The following is a 17,535-nucleotide window of genomic DNA, read 5'->3' on the forward strand; positions in this document are numbered from 1 at the left end:
GAGTTCCTAATGACACCCTATCCCCTATGAGATCCTAATGACACCCTATCCTTTATGAGATCCTAATGACACCCTATCCCCTATGAGTTCCTAATGACACCCTATCCCCTATGAGTTCCTAATGACACCCTGTCCCCTATGAGATCCTAATGACACCCTATCCCCTATGAGTTCCTAATGACACCCTATCCCCTATGAGATCCTAATGACACCCTGTCCCCTATGAGTTCCTAATGACACCCTATACCCTATGAGATCCTAATGACACCCTGTCCCCTATGAGATCCTAATGACACCCTATCCCCTATGAGTTCCTAATGACACCCTATCCCCTATGTGATCATAATGACACCCTGTCCCCTATGAGTTCCTAATGACACCCTATCCCCTATGAGTTCATAATGACACCCTATCCCCTATGAGTTCTCTAATGACACCCTATCCCCTATGAGTTCCTAATGACACCCTATCCCCTATGAGTTCCTAATGACACCCTATCCCCTATGAGTTCATAATGACACCCTATCCCCTACGAGTTCTCTAATGACACCCTATCCCCTATGAGTTCCTAATGCCACCCTATCCCCTATGAGTTCATAATGACACCCTATCCTCTATGAGATCCTAATGACACCCTATCCCCTATGAGTTCCTAATGACACCCTGTCCCCTATGAGTTCCTAATGACACCCTATCCCCTATGAGTTCCTAATGACACCCTATCCCCTATGAGATCCTAATGACACCCTATCCCCTATGAGTTCCTAATGACACCCTATCCCCTATGAGATCCTAATGACACCCTATCCCCTATGAGATCCTAATGACACCCTATCCCCTATGAGTTCCTAATGACACCCTATCCCCTATGAGTTCATAATGACACCCTATCCCCTATGAGTTCCTAATGACACCCTATCCCCTATGAGTTCCTAATGACACCCTATCCCTATGAGTTCCTAATGACACCCTATCCCCTATGAGTTCCTAATGACACCCTGTCCCCTATGAGATCCTAATTACACCCTATCCCCTATGAGTTCCTAATGACACCCTATCCCCTATGAGTTCCTAATGACACCCTATCCCCTATGAGATCCTAATGACACCCTATCCCCTATGAGTTCCTAATGACACCCTATCCCCTATGAGATCCTAATGACACCCTATCCCCTATGAGTTCCTAATGACACCCTATCCCCTATGAGATCCTAATGACACCCTATCCCCTATGAGATCCTAATGACACCCTATCCCCTATGAGTTCCTAATGACACCCTATCCCCTATGAGATCCTAATGACACCCTATCCCCTATGAGATCCTAATGACACCCTATCCCCTATGAGTTCCTAATGACACCCTATCCCCTATGAGTTCATAATGACACCCTATCCCCTATGAGTTCCTAATGACACCCTATCCCCTATGAGTTCCTAATGACACCCTATCCCTATGAGTTCCTAATGACACCCTATCCCCTATGAGATCCTAATGACACCCTATCCCCTATGAGATCCTAATGACACCCTATCCCCTATGAGTTCCTAATGACACCCTATCCCCTATGAGATCCTAATGACACCCTATCCCCTATGAGATCCTAATGACACCCTGTCCCCTATGAGTTCCTAATGACACCCTGTCCCCTATGAGATCCTAATGACACCCTATCCCCTATGAGTTCCTAATGACACCCTGTCCCCTATGAGATCCTAATTACACCCTATCCCCTATGAGTTCCTAATGACACCCTATCCCCTATGAGATCCTAATGACACCCTATCCTTTATGAGATCCTAATGACACCCTATCCCCTATGAGTTCCTAATGACACCCTATCCCCTATGAGTTCCTAATGACACCCTGTCCCCTATGAGATCCTAATGACACCCTATCCCCTATGAGTTCCTAATGACACCCTATCCCCTATGAGATCCTAATGACACCCTGTCCCCTATGAGTTCCTAATGACACCCTATACCCTATGAGATCCTAATGACACCCTGTCCCCTATGAGATCCTAATGACACCCTATCCCCTATGAGTTCCTAATGACACCCTATCCCCTATGTGATCATAATGACACCCTGTCCCCTATGAGTTCCTAATGACACCCTATCCCCTATGAGTTCATAATGACACCCTATCCCCTATGAGTTCTCTAATGACACCCTATCCCCTATGAGTTCCTAATGACACCCTATCCCCTATGAGTTCCTAATGACACCCTATCCCCTATGAGTTCATAATGACACCCTATCCCCTACGAGTTCTCTAATGACACCCTATCCCCTATGAGTTCCTAATGCCACCCTATCCCCTATGAGTTCATAATGACACCCTATCCTCTATGAGATCCTAATGACACCCTATCCCCTATGAGTTCCTAATGACACCCTGTCCCCTATGAGTTCCTAATGACACCCTATCCCCTATGAGTTCCTAATGACACCCTATCCCCTATGAGTTCCTAATGACACCCTGTCCCCTATGAGATCCTAATGACACCCTATCCCCTATGAGTTCCTAATGACACCCTATCCCCTATGAGATCCTAATGACACCCTGTCCCCTATAAGTTCCTAATGACACCCTATACCCTATGAGATCCTAATGACACCCTGTCCCCTATGAGATCCTAATGACACCCTGTCCCCTATGAGTTCCTAATGACACCCTGTCCCCTATGAGATCCTAATGACACCCTATCCCCTATGAGTTCCTAATGACACCCTGTCCCCTATGAGATCCTAATTACACCCTATCCCCTATGAGTTCCTAATGACACCCTATCCCCTATGAGATCCTAATGACACCCTATCCTTTATGAGATCCTAATGACACCCTATCCCCTATGAGTTCCTAATGACACCCTATCCCCTATGAGTTCCTAATGACACCCTGTCCCCTATGAGATCCTAATGACACCCTATCCCCTATGAGTTCCTAATGACACCCTATCCCCTATGAGATCCTAATGACACCCTGTCCCCTATGAGTTCCTAATGACACCCTATACCCTATGAGATCCTAATGACACCCTGTCCCCTATGAGATCCTAATGACACCCTATCCCCTATGAGTTCCTAATGACACCCTATCCCCTATGTGATCCTAATGACACCCTGTCCCCTATGAGTTCCTAATGACACCCTATCCCCTATGAGTTCATAATGACACCCTATCCCCTATGAGTTCTCTAATGACACCCTATCCCCTATGAGTTCCTAATGACACCCTATCCCCTATGAGTTCCTAATGACACCCTATCCCCTATGAGTTCATAATGACACCCTATCCCCTACGAGTTCTCTAATGACACCCTATCCCCTATGAGTTCCTAATGCCACCCTATCCCCTATGAGTTCATAATGACACCCTATCCTCTATGAGATCCTAATGACACCCTATCCCCTATGAGTTCCTAATGACACCCTGTCCCCTATGAGTTCCTAATGACACCCTATCCCCTATGAGTTCCTAATGACACCCTATCCCCTATGAGTTCCTAATGACACCCTGTCCCCTATGAGATCCTAATGACACCCTATCCCCTATGAGTTCCTAATGACACCCTATCCCCTATGAGATCCTAATGACACCCTGTCCCCTATAAGTTCCTAATGACACCCTATACCCTATGAGATCCTAATGACACCCTGTCCCCTATGAGATCCTAATGACACCCTATCCCCTATGAGTTCATAATGACACCCTATCCCCTATGAGTTCTCTAATGACACCCTATCCCCTATGAGTTCCTAATGACACCCTATCCCCTATGAGATCCTAATGACACCCTATCCCCTATGAGATCCTAATGACACCCTATCCCCTATGAGATCCTAATGACACCCTATCCCCTATGAGATCCTAATGACACCCTATCCCCTATGAGTTCTCTAATGACACCCTATCCCCTATGAGTTCCTAATGACACCCTATCCCCTATGAGTTCCTAATGACACCCTATCCCCTATGAGATCCTAATGACACCCTATCCCCTATGAGTTCCTAATGACACCCTATCCCCTATGAGATCCTAATGACACCCTATCCCCTATGAGATCCTAATGACACCCTATCCCCTATGAGATCCTAATGACACCCTATCCCCTATGAGATCCTAATGACACCCTATCCCCTATGAGATCCTAATGACACCCTATCCCCTATGAGTTCCTAATGACACCCTATCCCCTATGAGATCCTAATGACACCCTATCCCCTATGAGATCCTAATGACACCCTATCCCCTATGAGTTCTCTAATGACACCCTATCCCCTATGAGTTCCTAATGACACCCTATCCCCTATGAGATCCTAATGACACCCTATCCCCTATGAGATCCTAATGACACCCTATCCCCTATGAGATCCTAATGACACCCTATCCCCTATGAGATCCTAATGACACCCTATCACCTATGAGTTCATAATGACACCCTATCCCCTACGAGTTCTCTAATGACACCCTATCCCCTATGAGTTCCTAATGCCACCCTATCCCCTATGAGTTCATAATGACACCCTATCCCCTATGAGTTCCTAATGACACCCTGTCCCCTATGAGTTCCTAATGACACCCTATCCCCTATGAGTTCCTAATGACACCCTATCCCCTATGAGTTCCTAATGACACCCTGTCCCCTATGAGATCCTAATGACACCCTATCCCCTATGAGATCCTAATGACACCCTATCCCCTATGAGATCCTAATGACACCCTATCCCCTATGAGATCCTAATGACACCCTATCCCCTATGAGATCCTAATGACACCCTATCCCCTATGAGTTCCTAATGACACCCTATCCCCTATGAGATCCTAATGACACCCTATCCCCTATGAGATCCTAATGACACCCTATCCCCTATGAGTTCTCTAATGACACCCTATCCCCTATGAGTTCCTAATGACACCCTATCCCCTATGAGTTCCTAATGACACCCTATCCCCTATGAGTTCCTAATGACACCCTATCCCCTATGAGTTCCTAATGACACCCTATCCCCTATGAGTTCATAATGACACCCTATCCCCTATGAGTTCTCTAATGACACCCTATCCCCTATGAGTTCTCTAATGACACCCTATCCCCTATGAGTTCCTAATGACACCCTATCCCCTATGAGATCCTAATGACACCCTATCCCCTATGAGATCCTAATGACACCCTATCCCCTATGAGATCCTAATGACACCCTATCCCCTATGAGATCCTAATGACACCCTATCCCCTATGAGTTCATAATGACACCCTATCCCCTATGAGTTCATAATGACACCCTATCCCCTATGAGATCCTAATGACACCCTATCCCCTATGAGTTCATAATGACACCCTGTCCCCTATGAGTTCTCTAATGACACCCTATCCCCTATGAGTTCTCTAATGACACCCTATCCCCTATGAGTTCTCTAATGACACCCTATCCCCTATGAGTTCTCTAATGACACCCTATCCCCTATGAGTTTTCTAATGACACCCTATCAACTATGAGATCCTAATGACACCCTATCCCCTATGAGTTCATAATGACACCCTATCCCCTATGAGTTCATAATGACACCCTATCCCCTGTGAGTTCATAATGACACCCTATCCCCTATGAGTTCATAATGACACCCTATCCCCTATGAGATCCTAATGACACCCTATCCCCTATGAGATCCTAATGACACCCTATCCCTATGAGTTCCTAATGACACCCTATCCCCTATGAGTTCTCTAATTACACCCTATCCCCTATGAGATCCTAATGACACCCTATCCCCTATGAGTTCTGTAATGACACCCTATCCCCTATGAGTTCCTAATGACACCCTATCCCCTATGAGTTCTGTAATGACACCCTATCCCCTATGAGTTCATAATGACACCCTATCCCCTATGAGATCCTAATGACACCCTATCCCCTATGAGATCCTAATGACACCCTATCCCTATGAGTTCCTAATGACACCCTATCCCCTATGAGTTCTCTAATGACACCCTATCCCCTATGAGTTCTCTAATGACACCCTATCCCCTATGAGTTCATAATGACACCCTATCCCCTATGAGTTCTCTAATGACACCCTATCCCCTATGAGATCCTAATGACACCCTGTCCCCTATGAGTTCCTAATGACACCCTATCCCCTATGAGATCCTAATGACACCCTGTCCCCTATGAGTTCTCTAATGACACCCTTTCCCCTATGAGTTCCTAATGACACCCTATCCCCTATGAGTTCTCTAATGAAACCCTATCCCCTATGAGTTCCTAATGACACCCTATCCCCTATGTGTTCCTAATGACACCCTATCCCCTATGAGTTCTCTAATGACACCAAATCCCCTATGAGTTCCTAATGACACCCTATCCCCTATGAGTTCTCTAATGACACCCTATCCCCTGTAAGTTCCTAATGACACCCTATTCCTTATGAGTTCCTAATGACACCCTATCCCCTATGAGTTCCTAATGACACCCTATCCCCTATGAGTTCCTAATGACACCCTGTCCCCTATGAGTGCCTAATGACACCCTATCCCCTATGAGTTCCAAATTACACCCTGTCCCCTATGAGATCCTAATGACACCCTATCCCCTATGAGATCATAATGACACCCTATCCCCTATGAGTTCCAAATGACACCCTGTCCCCTATGAGTTCCAAATTACACCCTGTCCCCTATGAGTTCCTAATGACACCCTGTCCCCTATGAGTTCATAATGACACCCTATCCCCTATGAGATCCTAATGACACCCTATCCCCTATGAGTTCCAAATGACACCCTGTCCCCTATGAGATCCTAATGACACCCTATCCCCTATGAGTTCCTAATGACACCCTGTCCCCTATGAGTTCATAATGACACCCTATCCCTTATGAAATCCTAATGACACCCTATCCCCTATGAGTTCCTAATGATACCCTATCCCCTATGAGATCCTAATGACACCCTTTCCCCTATGAGTTCCTAATGACACCCTGTCCCCTATGAGTTCCTAATGACACCCTATCCCCTATGAGTTCATAATGACACCCTGTCCCCTATGAGTTCATAATGACACCCTATCCCCTATGAGTTCCTAATGACACCCTATCCCCTATGAGATCCTAATGACACCCTATCCCCTATGAGATCCTAATGACACCCTATCCCTATGAGTTCCTAATGACACCCTATCCCCTATGAGATCCTAATGACACCCTATCCCCTATGAGTTCCTAATGACACCCTATCCCCTATGAGATCCTAATGACACCCTATCCCCTATGAGTTCCTAATGACACCCTATCCCCAATGAGTTCATAATGACACCCTATCCCCTATGAGATCCTAATGACACCCTATCCCCTATGAGTTCTCTAATGACACCCTATCCCCTATGAGTTCCCAATGACAGCCTATCCCTTACATGGTGCACTACGTTTGAACAGAGAATATCAAATCAAATGTAGTGCACTATGTAGGGAACAGGGTTTCATTTGGGATGCAACTGCAGACAAAGACAAGCAGATGGAAAAACAGCAAGCGGGAGAAAGACAGTTAGAGGGAGAAAGACAGCTAGGGAGATACAGAAAGCTAGGGGGAGAAAGACAGTTAGGGAGAGAAAGACAGCTAGGGAGATACAGGAAGCTAGGGGGAGAAAGACAGTTAGGGAGAGAAAGACAGCTAGGGAGAAAAAGGAAGCTAGGGGGAGAAAGACAGTTAGGGAGAGAAAGACAGCTAGGGGGAGAAAGACAGTTAGGGAGAGAAAGACAGCTAGGGGGAGAAAGACAGTTAGGGAGAGAAAGACAGCTAGGGGGAGAAAGACAGCTAGGGGGAGAAAGACAGCTAGGGGGAGAAAGACAGTTAGGGAGAGACAGACAGCTAGGGGGAGAAAGACAGCTAGGGGGAGAAAGACAGCTAGGGGGAGAAAGACAGCTAGGGGGAGAAAGACAGTTAGGGAGAGACAGACAGCTAGGGAGAGACAGACAGCTAGGGAGATGAGCTAGGGAGAGACATACAGCTAGGGAGAGACAGACAGCTAGGGAGAGACAGACAGCTTGGGAGATGAGCTAGGGAGAGACAGACAGCTAGTGAGAGACAGACAGCTAGGGAGAGACAGACAGCTAGGGAGATGAGCTAGGGAGAGACAGACAGCTAGGGAGAGACAGACAGCTTGGGAGATGAGCTAGGGAGAGACAGAAAGGGAGTGGAGGTAAATGGTGATGTCGGCTTAGCCAATGACCCAGCTATTTGGAGTTTCCAAATCAGTGTAAAGTTCCAGCTGAGGTGTGTGTGTGTGTCTACTGTATGTGTGTGTCCAACGTTAGGAGGTGTGAAATGGGAAAAAGAAAATCAAAACACTTGAGTGGACATTTAAGAGCCAGAAAAGAGGCCTCTTCAATAGACGGTGTTATAGGTGTGTCCTGAATGACACCCTGTTCGCCCACGGGCCCTGGTCAAAAGAAGAGCACTATGAAGGGAATAGGGAGCCATTTTGAACACACACCCACATATAACAGTCGTGTTTGATCGAGACTTGAACCTTTTTTCTCTCTTTATGTCTCACGATGAAAGATAAAAGGTCAAAGGTCTGCCGTTTGGACTACAGTGGGCCTCCAAGTAACAGCACATTCAGTCTGTTTTCAAACGGTAAAGTCAAAATGAAATAGCTTTCCAGAAACCCTGCGTTGACCCTCAGAATGAAGGAAACGGTGTTCTGTTGTGTTTCCTTTCCACCAATACTGGACCGTATAACGCCAATGTAATAGTGTATTTTCTAGGACTTACTAAAGGAGTGCTTTGTAAGTGCTGTATGTTTTTATTGGCCAATAGGAGAGCATTTTGTTGGAAGGCTCCCTACCAATCTTTAAAGGTGGAATATGTGATCGTGATTTTTGGTCAAATTCCATTGATATTACCTATTGATTCTTGAAGAATGTAACTCATGCACAACTCTTCCTAAACAGACATTGATCTCATAGACTGTCCTGTATTTCATTCCATTCTATGAAGACGAGAGTAGTTGCATTTACCTCGCCCTTATCCCACAGCTTTATGTCCGTTGTTGTTTTTAGAAATTCAGGATTGAGTCTTTAGTCCTGACATTCGAAGCAAAGTAGCACTCCTACCAAATAACCATTCTGGATGTGTCCTTAATGGCATCCTATTCACTACATAGTGTACTTCTATGGGACCTATTTGCCCTGGTCTGAAGTAGTGCACTATGATGTGAATAGGGAACCATTTGGGACATAGACTATGTCTCTAGTATACGGTATGTTTTCCCATCAGTGTTGGGGTCAATTCCCTCTCAGCTCCAGGCTAGAGAATGAGACGCGGAGTCTACCTGTTCAAATGGAATTCAGTTCAGTACCTGAGCCGCATGGAACTGAGATGGAACTGACCCCATCACCGTAGGCCCATGTCTTCTATATGTGTGTGTGTATGTGTATATGTGTGTGTGTATGTGTACACTCTTTAATTAAACCATAGTTGGAAACTGGGGAAGGAATGACTGAAATGCTTCATCTTCTTCTTGTCTATTAGTGACACTTTGACCTGCTTCATTCAGATACTTCCATTTTGTATTTACACCTGCTTCATTCAGATACTTCCATTTTGTATTTACACCTGCTTCATTCAGATACTTCCATTTTGTATTTACACCTGCTACATTCAGATACTTCCATTTTGTATTTACACCTGCTTCATTCAGATACTTCCATTTTGTATTTACACCTGCTTCATTCAGATACTTCCATTTTGTATTTACACCTGCTTCATTCAGATACTTCCATTTTGTATTTACACCTGCTTCATTCAGATACTTCCATTTTGTATTTACACCTGCTTCATTTAGATACTTTCTTTTTCTATTTACACCTGCTTCATTCAGATACTTCCATTTTGTATTTACACCTGCTTCATTCAGATACTTCCATATTGTGTTTACACCTACTTCATCTCACATGTTTGTATTCAGTGCAAAAGAGGGCAACCTACCTGCACAATGCCAGTTTGGGTGCAGGGTTCCAGCCATACAGCAACACAGCTGGTTCAAATATTCAACTAGATCAGGACAGGCCTGGTAGACATAACTGGAAATCACGGTGACATCTAGATCAGGACATGCCTGGTAGACATAACTGGAAATCACGGTGACATCTGTGATGTAAAACGGCCTTTAGAAAATACATTTGATTGATTCATTTATTGATTGATTGAATATTATAAATGTACGATTGGTAGAATAATGTGTTACCGCTGGGATGGGTTGGGCTGGACCAAAACCCTGCACCCTAAACTGAAGCTTAAGTACATAACATTGATGAGATTTGATTTATAGAGCAGTGTTAAGTACTCTGTCCTGTGTATAGGTATTCTGTCCTGTGTATGTTTACTCTGTCCTGTGTATAGGTATTCTGTCCTGTGTATAGGTACTCTGTCCATTGAAAATGTAACGAATGTCGTCGGAAGGAGACCAAAGCGCAGCGTGGTACGTGTTCATGATTCTTTATTTACTCAGAACACCAAAACAAAACAACAAAAGAATAACGAACGTCACGTTCTGAAGGCTTCTCAGAGCTAACAAATAACAACATCCCACAACCTAAGGTGGCAAAACAGGCTGCCTAAGTATGATTCCCAATCAGAGACAACGATAGACAGCTGTCCCTGATTGAGAACCATACCCGGCCAAAACATAGAAACACAAAACATAGAATGCCCACTCCACATCACACCCTGACCTAACCAAATAGAGAAATAAAACGTCACTTTAAGGTCAGGGCGTGACAGTATAGGTATTCTGTCCTGTGTACAAGTATTCTGTCCTGTGTATAGGTATTCTGTCCTGTGTATAGGTACTCTGTACTCTGTCTAGGTATTCTGTCCTGTGAATAGGTATTCTGTCCTGTGTATAGGTACTCTGTCCTGTGTATAGGTATTCTGTCCTGTGTATAGGTACTCTGTACTCTGTATAGGTATTCTGTCCTGTGTATAGGTACTCTGTCTTGTGTATAGGTATTCTGTCCTGTGTATAGGTACTCTGTACTCTGTATAGGTATTCTGTCCTGTGTATAGGTACTCTGTCCTGTATATTTGGTATTCTGTCCTGTGTATAGGTATTCTGTCCTGTGTATGTTTACTCTGTCCTGTGTATAGGTATTATGTCCTGTGAATAGGTATTCTGTCCTGTGTATAGGTATTCTGTCCTGTGTATAGGTATTCTGTCCTGTGTATAGGTACTCTGTCCTGTGTATAGGTATTCTGTCCTGTGTATGTTTACTCTGTCCTGTGTATAGGTATTCTGTCCTGTGTATAGGTATTCTGTCCTGTGTATAGGTATTCTGTCCTGTGTATAGGTATTCTGTCCTGTGTATAGGTACTCTGTCCTGTGTATAGGTATTCTGTCCTGTGTATAGGTACTCTGTCCTGTGTATAGGTACTCTGTCCTGTGTCTAGTCGTTTATAAAATAGAAATATCGCCGGTTTGAGTATGGCCTCTCAGAACATTTACCTCAGGTCCATAAAATCAGTCGTGACAGTGAGCAATAGAGACAGAACCTGAACAAGAAACACCAAATGAGGATTTATGACTGTTTCATTCAGTATTTACTAAACACAGAGGAGTAGAGAACTATTTCGATGCAAATGCAATCCGGAAAGCCCCTATCAAAAGCCCATGATATGATTCCCGAATGGCACTCTATTCCCTTTGTAGTGCACGGCTTTAGACCAGAACCCTATTGGATATGAGGGGAATAGGGTGCATTTTGGGACGTCGACCTGGCAACGTTCGCTTTGACACACAACAAATAATCACATGTTACAGCGCAGGGAATTTTACAATTGAAAAGGCCATAATTTAACTGGTCACTTTTCTGTAAATGTTAGCGAACTTGACAGACCTGTCATTAACTCAGCACAACAGAATGTGATTACATTACGACAGACCTGTCATTAACCCAGTACAACAGAATGTGATTACATTATGACAGACCTGTCATTAACTCAGCACAACAGAATGTGATTACATTATGACAGACCTGTCATTAACTCAGCACAACAGAATGTGATTACATTATGACAGACCTGTCGTTAACTCAGTACAACAGAATGTGATTACATTATGACAGACCTGTCATTAACTCAGCACAACAGAATGTGATTACATTATGACAGACCTGTCATTAACTCAGTACAACAGAATGTGATTACATTATGACAGACCTGTCATTAACTCAGTACAACAGAATGTGATTACATTATGACAGACCTGTCATTAACTCAGCACAACAGAATGTGATTACATTATGACAGACCTGTCATTAACTCAGCACAACGGAATGTGATTACATTATGACAGACCTGTCATTAACTCAGTACAACAGCATGTGATTACATTATGACAGACCTGTCATTAACTCAGCACAACAGAATGTGATTACATTATGACAGACCTGTCATTAACTCAGCACAACAGAATGTGATTACATTATGACAGACCTGTCATTAACTCAGCACAACAGAATGTGATTACATTATGACAGACCTGTCATTAACTCAGTACAACAGAATGTGATTACATTATGACAGACCTGTCATTAACTCAGTACAACAGAATGTGATTACATTATGACAGACCTGTCATTAACCCAGTACAACAGAATGTGATTACATTATGACAGACCTGTCATTAACCCAGTACAACAGCATGTGATTACATTATGACAGACCTGTCATTAACTCAGCACAACAAAATGTGATTACATTATGACAGACCTGTCATTAACTCAGCACAACAGAATGTGATTACATTATGACAGACCTGTCATTAACTCAGCACAACAGAATGTGATTACATTATGACAGACCTGTCATTAACTCAGCACAACAGAATGTGATTACATTATGACAGACCTGTCATTAACTCAGTACAACAGAATGTGATTACATTATGACAGACCTGTCATTAACTCAGTACAACAGAATGTGATTACATTATGACAGACCTGTCATTAACCCAGTACAACAGAATGTGATTACATTATGACAGACCTGTCATTAACCCAGTACAACAGAATGTGATTACATTATGACAGACCTGTCATTAACTCAGCACAACAGAATGTGATTACATTATGACAGACCTGTCATTAACTCAGCACAACAGAATGTGATTACATTATGACAGACCAGTCATTAACCCAGTACAACAGAATGTGATTACATTATGACAGACCTGTCATTAACTCAGCACAACAGAATACGATTACATTATGACAGACCTGTCATTAACCCAGCACAACAGAATGTGATTACATTATGACAGACCTGTCATTAACTCAGTACAACAGAATGTGATTACATTGTGACAGACCTGTCATTAACCCAGTACAACAGAATGTGATTACATTATGACAGACCTGTCATTAACCCAGTACAACAGAATGTGATTACATTATGACAGACCTGTCATTAACTCAGTACAACAGAATGTGATTACATTATGACAGACCTGTCATTAACTCAGTACAACAGAATGTGATTACATTATGACAGACCTTCACTCTGTCTGGAGTTGACATGCTAAAGAGAAGTGAGAGAGAATGAGGTAGAAGAGCTAGAGAGTGAGAGAGAGAGAGGGGGAGAGAAAGAGAGAGAGAGAGAGAGAGAGAGGGGGGGAGAGAAAGAGAGCGAGAGAGAGAGAGAGAGAGAGAGAGAGAGAGAGAGAGAGAGAGAGAGAGAGAGAGAGAGAGAGAGAGAGAGAGAGAGAGAGAGAGAGAGAGAGAGAGAGAGAGGTAGAATGATATCAAGAATATGAACGATATTCCCAAGACAATTCCTGATCCACTTAAGGACTGTCTATCCTAACTTCCCAGATTGAGTTTCACAGGGGAGAATTCACATTAAGAGGCGGTGAACAGAGACGATATACACTCGTCATATGTAGGTCAGGGTTCTTGCTGAGGGATTATTTAAGATACTCTTTGAAGAGGTAGGGTTTCAGATGTTTTGGGAAGATGGCCAGGGACTCTGCTGTCAGCTTCAGGGGGAAGATGGCCAGGGACTCTGCTGTCCTAGCTTCAGGGGGAAGATGGCCAGGGACTCTGCTGTCAGCTTCAGGGGGAAGATGGCCAGGGACTCTGCTGTCAGCTTCAGGGGGAAGATGGCCAGGGACTCTGCTGTCCTAGCTTCAGGGGGAAGATGGCCAGGGACTCTGCTGTCCTAGCTTCAGGGGGAAGATGGCCAGGGACTCTGCTGTCCTAGCTTCAGGGGGAAGATGGCCAGGGACTCTGCTGTCAGCTTCAGGGGGAAGATGGCCAGGGACTCTGCTGTCCTAGCTTCAGGGGGAAGATGGCCAGGGACTCTGCTGTCCTAGCTTCAGGGGGAAGATGGCCAGGGACTCTGCTGTCCTAGCTTCAGGGGGAAGATGGCCAGGGACTCTGCTGTCCTAGCTTCAGGGGGAAGATGGCCAGGGACTCTGCTGTCAGCTTCAGGGGGAAGATGGCCAGGGACTCTGCTGTCCTAGCTTCAGGGGGAAGATGGCCAGGGACTCTGCTGTCCTAGCTTCAGGGGAAGATGGCCAGGGACTCTGCTGTCCTAGCTTCAGGGGGAAGATGGCCAGGGACTCTGCTGTCCTAGCTTCAGGGGGAAGATGGCCAGGGACTCTGCTGTCCTAGCTTCAGGGGGAAGATGGCCAGGGACTCTGCTGTCCTAGCTTCAGGGGGAAGATGGCCAGGGACTCTGCTGTCCTAGCTTCAGGGGGAAGATGGCCAGGGACTCTGCTATTCTAGCTTCAGGGGGAAGCTGGTTCCACCATTGGGGTGCCAGAACAGAGCACATCTTTGACTGGGCTGAGCGGGAGGTCACTTAATGTAGGGGTGAGAGAAGGCCACGTGATCAGAGGTGGCAGAAAGGAATATTGGGCCTTATTTCTCTCTCTCTCTCTCTCTCTCTCTCTCTCTCTCTCTCTCTCTCTCTCTCTCTCTCTCTCTCTCTCTCTCTCTCTCTCTCTCTCTCTCGCTCTTTCGCTCTCTCTCTCTCGCTCTCATCTCTCTCTCTCCCTCATCTCTCTCTCAATCTCTCTCTCTCTCGCTCTCTCTCCCCCTCAACTCTCTCTCTCTCTCTCCCCCTCTCTCTCTCTCGCTCTCTCTCTCCCCCTCATCTCTCTCTCTCTCTCTCTCTCTCTCTCTCTCTCTCTCTCTCTCTCTCTCTCTCTCTCTCTCTCTCTCTCTCTCTCTCTCTCTCTCTCTCGCTCTTTCGCTCTCTCTCTCTCGCTCTCATCTCTCTCTCTCCCTCATCTCTCTCTCAATCTCTCTCTCTCTCGCTCTCTCTCCCCCTCAACTCTCTCTCTCTCTCTCCCCCTCTCTCTCTCTCGCTCTCTCTCTCAATCTCTCTCTCTCTCTCTCTCTCTCTCTCTCTCTCTCTCTCTCTCTCTCTCTCTCTTTCTCCCTCTCTCTCTCTCTCTCTCTCTCTCTCTCTCTCTCTCGCTCTTTCGCTCTCTCTCTCTCGCTCTCATCTCTCTCTCTCCCTCATCTCTCTCTCAATCTCTCTCTCTCTCGCTCTCTCTCCCCCTCAACTCTCTCTCTCTCTCCCCCTCTCTCTCTCTCACTCTCTCTCTCCCCCTCATCTCTCTCTCTCTCTCTCTCTCTCTCTCTCTCTCTCTCTCTCTCTCTCTCTCTCTCTCTCTCTCTCTCTCTCTCTCTCTCTCTCTCTCTCTCTCTCTCTCTCTCTCTCTCTCTCTCTCTCTCTCTCTCTCAATCTCTCTCTCTTTCGCTCTCTCTCTCCCCCTCATCTATCTCTCTCTCTCTCGCTCTCTCTCTCTCGCTCTCTCTCTCTCTCTCTCTCTCTCTCTCTCTTTCGCTCTCTCTCTCCCCCTCATCTCTCTCTCTCTCTCTCCCTCTCTCTCTCTCTCTCTCTCCCCCTCATCTCTCTCTCTCTCTCTCTCTCTCTCTCTCTCTCTTTATTTCTCTCAATTAGATCCTATACTTTCTTATTTTATGCTCTCTTTCTCTCTTTGCTATTCAGCCTTCTCTGTCACTCATCACCCTCTCGCTATGTCTTACTTCCTCCCTCACGTCCTCTAGCCCTCCCTCTCTTTGAACGAATGGAACCTGTGGTATTTTCTCTAGTATGTAACACAATACTGTGCTCTAAGCTAACCACAATGTAATACTGCATTAAAATTGCATGGCATTGTGATATCGATTGACCAATGCCAGGAATACATCTTGAGTTACATGCAGGTAAGCAGCTAGGCTACATTACATTGATCTACAAGCAGGTTAGTGGCTAGGCTACATTACATTGATCTACAAGCAGGTTAGTGGCTAGGCTACATTAGAATTGATATACAAACAGGTTAGCAGCTAGGCTACATTACATTGATCTACAAGCAGGTTAGTGGCTAGGCTACATTAGAATTGATATACAAACAGGTTAGCAGCTAGGATACATTATAATTGATCTACAAGCAGGTTAGTGGCTAGGCAATATTAGCACTGATCTACAGTACGAACAGGTTAGCGGCTAAGCTAAAGTACCACCAAACACAGTACAGAATGCTTTTAATAATATAAATCCCTGATCACACCTGTAGTTGATGTCATGGCAACGTTGGCACGTTAAGCTCATGAGTAGAAACACGTCACCTGGTCTAACAGTTGTCTGGCGCTGAGCTGCGTATGTACAGGCCGTCAATTCAAAATGTTGGTATATTTTGACGAAGATGTAAAGTTTCAGTTTGTCACTTGTCATAACGTTCTAGTAATAACATGTTTAAAACTACTTAAGGCATTGACTCAAGTCTAGGATTCACCTTTAGATTAGGAGACAATGGAGAACTAAGGAAGACGTTCCACTTCTCTCACTGACCTCTCAAACCCCAAAACCTTGGCCTGGTCTGTTCGGGCTGTTTCACAACGTTTACGGACATCTCGCGATGTTGCACCTCTGGGTTTAGATATTCTGTGGTTGCACTGATCTACAAGCAGGTTAGCAGCTAGGCTGAATGGAACACAGGACTGGGTGAAGCTAGGCTGAATGAGACCTGTGGTCTGGGTGAAGCTAGACTGAATGAGGCCTGTGGTCTGGGTGAAGCTAGGCTGAATGAGGCCTGTGGTCTGGGTGAAGCTAGACTGAATGAGGCCTGTGGTCTGGGTGAAACTAGGCTGAATGAGACCTGTGGTCTGGGTGAAGCTAGGCTGAATGAGGCCTGTGGTCTGGGTGAAGCTAGACTGAATGAGGCCTGTGGTCTGGGTGAAGCTAGGCTGAATGAGGCTTGCGGTCTGGGTGAAGCTAGGCTGAATGAGGCCTGTGGTCTGGGTGAAGCTAGACTGAATGAGGCCTGTGGTCTGGGTGAAACTAGGCTGAATGAGGCCTGTGGTCTGGGTGAAGCTAGACTGAATGAGACCTATTGTCTGGGTGAAGCTAGACTGAATGAGGCCTGTGGTCTGGGTGAAGCTAGACTGAATGAGGCCTGTGGTCTGGGTGAAGCTAGACTGAATGAGGCCTGTGGTCTGGGTGAAACTAGGCTGAATGA

The sequence above is a fragment of the Salvelinus alpinus genome, chromosome 6, assembly GCF_045679555.1.
Source record: "Salvelinus alpinus chromosome 6, SLU_Salpinus.1, whole genome shotgun sequence".
NCBI classification, from domain to species: domain Eukaryota; kingdom Metazoa; phylum Chordata; class Actinopteri; order Salmoniformes; family Salmonidae; genus Salvelinus; species Salvelinus alpinus.